Source organism: Ptychodera flava, chromosome 15, assembly GCF_041260155.1.
Source record: "Ptychodera flava strain L36383 chromosome 15, AS_Pfla_20210202, whole genome shotgun sequence".
Taxonomy (NCBI): domain Eukaryota; kingdom Metazoa; phylum Hemichordata; class Enteropneusta; family Ptychoderidae; genus Ptychodera; species Ptychodera flava.
The window spans coordinates 29,148,958-29,155,855 of NC_091942.1; the positions used below are offsets into that span (position 1 = coordinate 29,148,958).

Here is a 6,898-nt window from a genome sequence, read left to right on the forward strand (position 1 = left end):
AATCATATATGTAAGAGTGTCGAGCTAGAAATCCTTTCACTCTATCTGAGGATTGCAAGATGCATGAAACTTAAGTAATAGATTTCATTACTTTGTACTTGAAGTAATCTGTTTATATATATATATATATATATATATATATATATATATATATATATATATATATACTTGTGTGTGTGTGTGTGTGTGTGTATGTGTAATTAATCAAGGACTCTGTTGAATCCGTGGCATTCTGTCAAATTTAAAATTAGGACAATATATAGATGATGAATGCTGATCACATAAATTATGCAAATAGAACCCGTTTATTGGCCAAAGATGACGTGATATTTCAGGAGAGGAGGTACGCATTGTTTGGTTTGACAAAAGCCTTCTCCATGGTGCCAATTGTGACATTCCTTGGCGGAGCGACTGTGTTTGAGGGACAAAGCTCCGTCCTGTGCAGGAGGGACAGTGGTACTGAGCAAACAACATCTTCTCTGTAGTATATATATCGCTCCGCACTGGTTTCAATAAGCGCGTTTCAATTCTTGATCAGCCTCTCACCATATAAGTCATTAACCAAGGTTTATTGAATCCTTGGCATTCTGTCAAACTCTAAAATAGTACAATATATAGATGATTGATGCTTTTCACATCATACATATGCAAATGGAACTCGCTTATTGGCCAAAGATGACGTGACTTTTCTAGGGAGGAGATACGCATCGTCTGATCGCGAAAGCCAATCGTGATATCTAATGGTTTACAAACGAGCCAATACTAGTAGTGTGGCTTTTATATCTATGGACCGCCCTTATCACGTGGCCTCTAGCTGATATAATGAGAACGAGCGCTATCACCAGGTAGACCATCGGCTGACGTCGCCTGTAGCATTGGCGACTTCAAACGCAACAAACGTTGACAATAAGTGTTCTCGACGCCCGAATCTGAAGATCAGAGAAATGTCGGATCCGGATAAAAAAGGTAAAGCTTTCAGAGAGCACTCTGAAATCATTTTCAACAAAAAATCAACAAAGTTCACTTGCAAGAAACCGAAATTTCGATAGCTATATATGTGTGACGTATACGTGCCGACAGCACGTTTGGCTATATATGAGTTTGAATGCCTATCACAAGCAGTGAACAATAGACATAACTAAAATGTAAAATGTCACCGTCGTTGTATCATGGTTACATCGAACTTCAATAAAATAACAGCAAAATACTTTGATTCATGCATTAGCCACAAACGAAAGTGTTTTTCTAATTTATCGAACTATATAACTCGAAGCAAAACATGCACGCTGCAGGCTTGCTAGTCATGTTGAGATATACGGTAGATGCTAACGAGATACATGTATATTGCGCGTTAGCAATACATGTATGAACCTCTCAGCGCTGACTTAGATCAAGGTTCTTGTTTTCAATAGAGATGGCCTTGGATTTATACCAGCAAAGGGAGCCAAGGAATTACAAACTGGTTATTGTTTCAGTCAAAATTACGAAAACAGATGAACGAGGACATTTCAAATGAGATTCACTCCGAGCGATACTGTGGAATTTAATTATTAACAGTGACAGGAGCAAGGTTTGTGACTACACCACGTCTCTGTTTGTTTCAGACAAGCCAGAAAATCCCAAACCTCCAGAGAAGCCGCCTTCACCAAAAGAGCGCCCAAACAAATAAATATCGTTATAGTCATGGTTAACCGAACGTTGAAGAAAATGGCGGGGAAACTCCCACAGTGTTTGTGTACCGGTAACCACTGACAACCTTAAAGAACGATGGGGCGTACCTAAATTCAGCACTGCTTTAGAATAGCTACTGTTTCTCTACGTAATAATCGGAACGATGTCTAGTGACGCATCTTTCACCATGACCTGCGAGCACGAAAAACCGAAATGATTAAGGCCACGGTTCCTCGAATTGAGTTGTAACAGATCGGTGAATGCGACGAAGATGATTTATGTGCTGCATATCCTTACACTTAGTTGTCATTCAAATATTCTGGATTTGCTCCATACATGCTTGGCTACGTCCACCGTTTACCACTGAAGTCTACTAGCAAATAGTCATTGCGATCAACAAACAGCTGTTGCCAAGGGCGAGACGACATGGAACAATTCCCGTATATTACTTTCAATACGTCATATTTTCCTCAACTGTTATTAAAAATGTATCGCGCAAACAATTCGTTTTCTCCGCATGTATGTTGTTTTGCTTCTTGACATTGTTTTGTTGATTTGTCACATTTATACTATCGTGAAATTCTCAATTGTATCCAAATTTGAACTTTAAAGCCATTTGTCTTTTTCCTGCAATAAATGTGGCAATATCTCGCCTATATGTATCAGTGATGAAGAATTTCTTTTCGTGGGAGAGTTAGAATTTGTCCATTTCTGTATCTAGGAAGTGAATCGCCTATTGCTGTATAGATCACCACAGAGGTATTCCGTTTGTGTTCTGTAGGTCGGGGTAGTGGGACTTGGGGTAACTTTGGCCAAAATTCTGTCTAACTGATGGTACACAGAGTATTTCATTTCGCTATGTTGTTTGTTGTAACAGGATATACCCGCTAAAACTTGATAACTTCTTTTAAAATGTTGATGGCTTGCATAAAGGGCGTAAATTCTTCCTGCTAGTAAGTCACCCTGAACAAATGTTAATGAAACTTCCCTTTCCCACAGAAGAGCGATCAACGTGACTATACCATGCGTACAGTCAAGTGTAGGGTTTGCAGTTTATTGTATGTTTTAATGTTATCAGAGAGAGAGAGAGAGAGAGAGAGAGAGAGAGAGAGAGAGAGAGAGAGAGAGAGAGAGAGAAGAGACAGAGAGACAGAGAGACAGAGAGACAGAGAGAGAGAGAGAGAGAGAGAGACAGAGAGACAGAGAGACAGACAGACAGAGACAGACAGACAGACAGACAGACAGACAGACAGACAGACTTCTAAATTCTCTTGTGACAACACCGCAAGTTTAGCACCCTTAGATTTCTTTTTGGAGTGGTATCGCTTTGTCCCTTATGGTGACATCAGAAAAGTCTTCGTTAAACGGGAAGGCAGAGAAGAACTTGAAGAAAACACCCACTGAGTTCACGAAAACAGAATGACAGGAGAAAAACCGCGACTCTATTGGCAAGTTACTAAGGCGTCCATTGCTGTTACAACAATACGACTTTGTTCTGGCATATTTGGAGTAGCTATGTTTGTTGGTAGGGTCAAACTGAAATTAGATGTGAGCTCATCAGTGTTTACCAAGTCACCATGGTGCCAGACCATCACAATAGAGCCTGTACGTGCTCTGTGTTTTTTCTGCATATGCTGAGACTTTGTACTTTTGGTGTATGGTGGCGCCCTTCACGCACTGATGACCACAGGCGGCCCAGACGTATTGAGTCTTTCTCTCTGTTTTCTCTATCAGTTCCTCTCCTTTTCTTCATGCTCTGACTGATCGAAGTAAATAAAATAAATGATTATATAAGCTAACCTAGCCTCTTGACTCTTTATTTATTTTACACCCAATCATAAGGACGTTTATCTCTCATGTGCACATCGTGTAATTAATTAGTCAACACAACGAATTATGCTAATCCGTGGACTTATCAGGGTTTTTATGGATTGGTCAAGATTGCGAAAGATAGAGATGTAAGTGAAAAAGGACTCTAATAAATGGGCACCGACCCGTTTTAGGTTCTTTTGTGGTATGGACATACTGGATGTCCCATAATTAGGTACGGGCTCGCCGTCATCAGATTTTTTCGCTTAATTACATTGATTGGCCGGGGGTCTATCGAAATTTTCAAACTGTTCGACCACGTAATTTTGTGCAGAGTAGCCCAGGATGACTTAATGCACCTTATAGATGACTATTTCACATAGTGAAAGGTTTTCAAAATTTAAAACATCGGCTTCGTTGTAGGTAGCAAGCTTATCGGAAGTGACAGACAAAATCGAAAAATCTCAGCCCACTCTCAGCCGAGACTCTAATACATGGGCACTGACCCGTATCAGGTTCTTTTTATCCGTGCTTTGGGTAAAAAAGTGCAACGCACACAATGATGTCCTGACTGTTCACATGATGTATCATGGCTTCGCTCACAATGCTATGGCGTAAACCATTGATACTAGCGAACTCACGTACCTGTCAGGGCAAAGGCGAGCCAGGTCATCCTCATCTTCTAAAGTGAGCAGTAAGTGAAGATTTCTCTTCAATATTTGAGCGCTGGCAAGATGGACGCCCAGTCGGACAACCGCTGCATGGTGGCACATTTTTTCCGATCGGGGGTTCGATTATGTATTTATTTTTTCAAGTTTCCATCGACACTCAGTCATAAAGCAGAGCTCAATGCTACAATAGCATAAACTATATTTTAAAAAGTCCCAAATCAGTCTGTGTTCAAGTTATTCTACACACGTTAGGATTGTTTTCCAACACGCTCACCAACCTTCAAACTTAGCAGATCTATTATTATACGACAATCTTTTGAAATCTACCACTAGGTTTTAAGTTTGACGGTTTCTTTATAAAGTTCTGGAACAGTGGAATATGTCCATTTCCTAGAGTAGGTTAAAAAATGATTGCGATTGAATGTGCTCATCTCTTGGAAGCAGGTACAATATCTATTGTTTCTCTGTGTACATTTTGTAAATATCCAACACATTACCACATACTTCATAGGTTTGTATTTTGATTCCTACTTTCGTATAATACAAAGTTATCGCATCATTCGATCGCCCTTTGAATATCTGCAATCCGAAGATGCTAGCGACTAATTCTTTGCCATGCACATTCAGGCTATAGGAGGATGCCAAAGGAAATATCGGCGGATAAATGTATCAATCTATTTTTTTACAAGTTTTTGAGTATATACACCAGAGCATTTCTTCAAAGACTGGCTGATATAAAAAACAATCAAACTACAACCATGCAAGGCCTGTTCATATTGGATTGTTGCCCACATGGCATTATTAGGAAAGATTTGAGGCGAACGAGAGTGTCGCTAAAAGGTTGTCCCTCTACTGCTTTCGACAAACTGTCTGAGTTTTTCCCACTTCAATAAAAAGTTCTTGGGCCTGGAGATTCAAAAAGTGCAATAATACATTGCACCATAAAAACCTCTTCCCGTGCGACTTTTCTTGAGTCCTCTCATCCTTTCTTATTGACTCTGTTCATTCAGATATAGAGGAACTGTCATGCGTGGATATGTGTGGAAACGTGGCATAGTTTATTGATGGAACTTGTTAATATAATATGTCTTTATTAACACGCATGGCGGAATAAAAGTACAGCTCCGAAAATAACGGGTTTTTCTTATCACTTGTGAACTTGTTGCGATGGATTCATGATAAATTATTATTACTCAACGCCACTTTCTTGTGTCGTATCAACATTCGTATCATTTGTGCTGGTCAGACCGAGCATTTGACTTCGTCTTGTCTGTAGTAACATCTGAGTATACGGTGTAGGCTAAGCCATGTTTAATTGGTAAACGCGTCTCAAAATTTCATTAGAAAGCTGTTAATATTGAAACTTCAGATAAAAAAGTGTACTTTGTCAGTGTTCGCGGTAACTTTTTTTCCTCTTGTACGGCATACGCATTAGTCTACTAAAATTGCGTAATGGCTATATTTGCATGCGTAATTTCACTTCCACGCTCGATTGATGAATAAAACTGACTACAAAATACGATGAGCCGTACAATAAATTTACACTACCAATTCGGATTGTACGATGTACATGTAACATTATTTTAAAAACTTGAACAACTGGGCTGTGTTTCAAACATACTGAAACGTAACAGCGAAGGGTATACATGTGGCCGTCAAAACACATCGGGCAACCCAAAGGTTAGAGGTATTGCAGCTAATCCAGGCACTGGCAGTGTTCAAAATTTATACATTTATACTATACATCAAAACATAACCATGGATATTCAGTCTCTCACTGCTCTTGGTGGCCTGCGTGTGGTTGTGGACTGGATTTTTTGGTAACCGGTGCATCATCATCACGGCTCACGGCTTTACCGTGGCGCTGACCCCCCCCCCCCCTTTTGCATGTTGTTGTATCGGCGACAACAGGACAATACGTCATGAATACCGACATGGGTTCAATTTCACTGCGCTTCTCCGTGTTCTCCACGTTGGGTTGCCCGGTAGAGTTTCGATTAATCCTCTGAATCATTTTTCACGAACTCGTGGAGCAAAGTTGAAAGAAAATAGAGTTGGTTGCTTCGACGCCATGCTGCATGTGTGCTTGATCAAATTTGGGAACAGCGAGACGCGATGATCGTGCACGGTTGGCATTTAATTTGTTGCAACATTTCTGTTAATTACTCACTTTGTGTCATCAGTTTCAGAAACTATCGCTCGCCTGAAAATTAGCAACGTAGTTCATAGGCATAGCTGACATGATAACGTGCCCTTTAAACAACGATGCTGATTTTTCAGACTACGCCCAGAGAATCCAAAACTTTCCACACAAAATGGGTGATCGACAGAAATGTTGCAACAAATTTAATTTCAAGCGGGCACTCATCTCGTCCTAGGGAGTCAATTTCAATGCGTAAATACGCATTTTTTGCGTAAACGCGAACACTGCTTTGTGTATTATCTAAAGAGATCTTACTTAAGATCTATCATACAGTAAAATTAATTTGTGTCAAGTATCATTTATGTTTTCTATTATATTGGCCCTAAAGAATAAGGTTTTGACTATAGTAGTAGTATATAGTTTACTAAATGCATTATTTTAAATATATTTTACTTTTACTGAAATAAATCATAGAGTTAAAATAATTTGAAGAAAGTATCGTATGTTTTCTCTAATATTGGCACTAAAGTACATGCCTTAGCAAAGGCTTTAGAGCACTGTCTCATACTAGAAGGCAAACGCTCCCGAAATATTTATTAGACGG

At 39.5% G+C, this 6,898-nt stretch overlaps 1 long non-coding RNA gene across 1 annotated transcript in view; it reads left to right on the plus strand.

Moving 5' to 3' along the window:
* The window catches only part of LOC139151807 (uncharacterized), a 2,545-nt gene extending 218 nt beyond the window's left edge, over nt 1-2,327 (plus strand). Inside the window, exons 1-2 of the long non-coding RNA XR_011556494.1 lie at nt 1-966; nt 1,605-2,327. The exon at nt 1-966 is cut by the window's left edge and continues 218 nt beyond it. This is a non-coding gene — a long non-coding RNA (uncharacterized lncRNA). The remainder of the gene's footprint in view (nt 967-1,604) is intronic.
* The last annotated feature ends 4,571 nt before the right edge of the window (nt 2,328-6,898 follow it).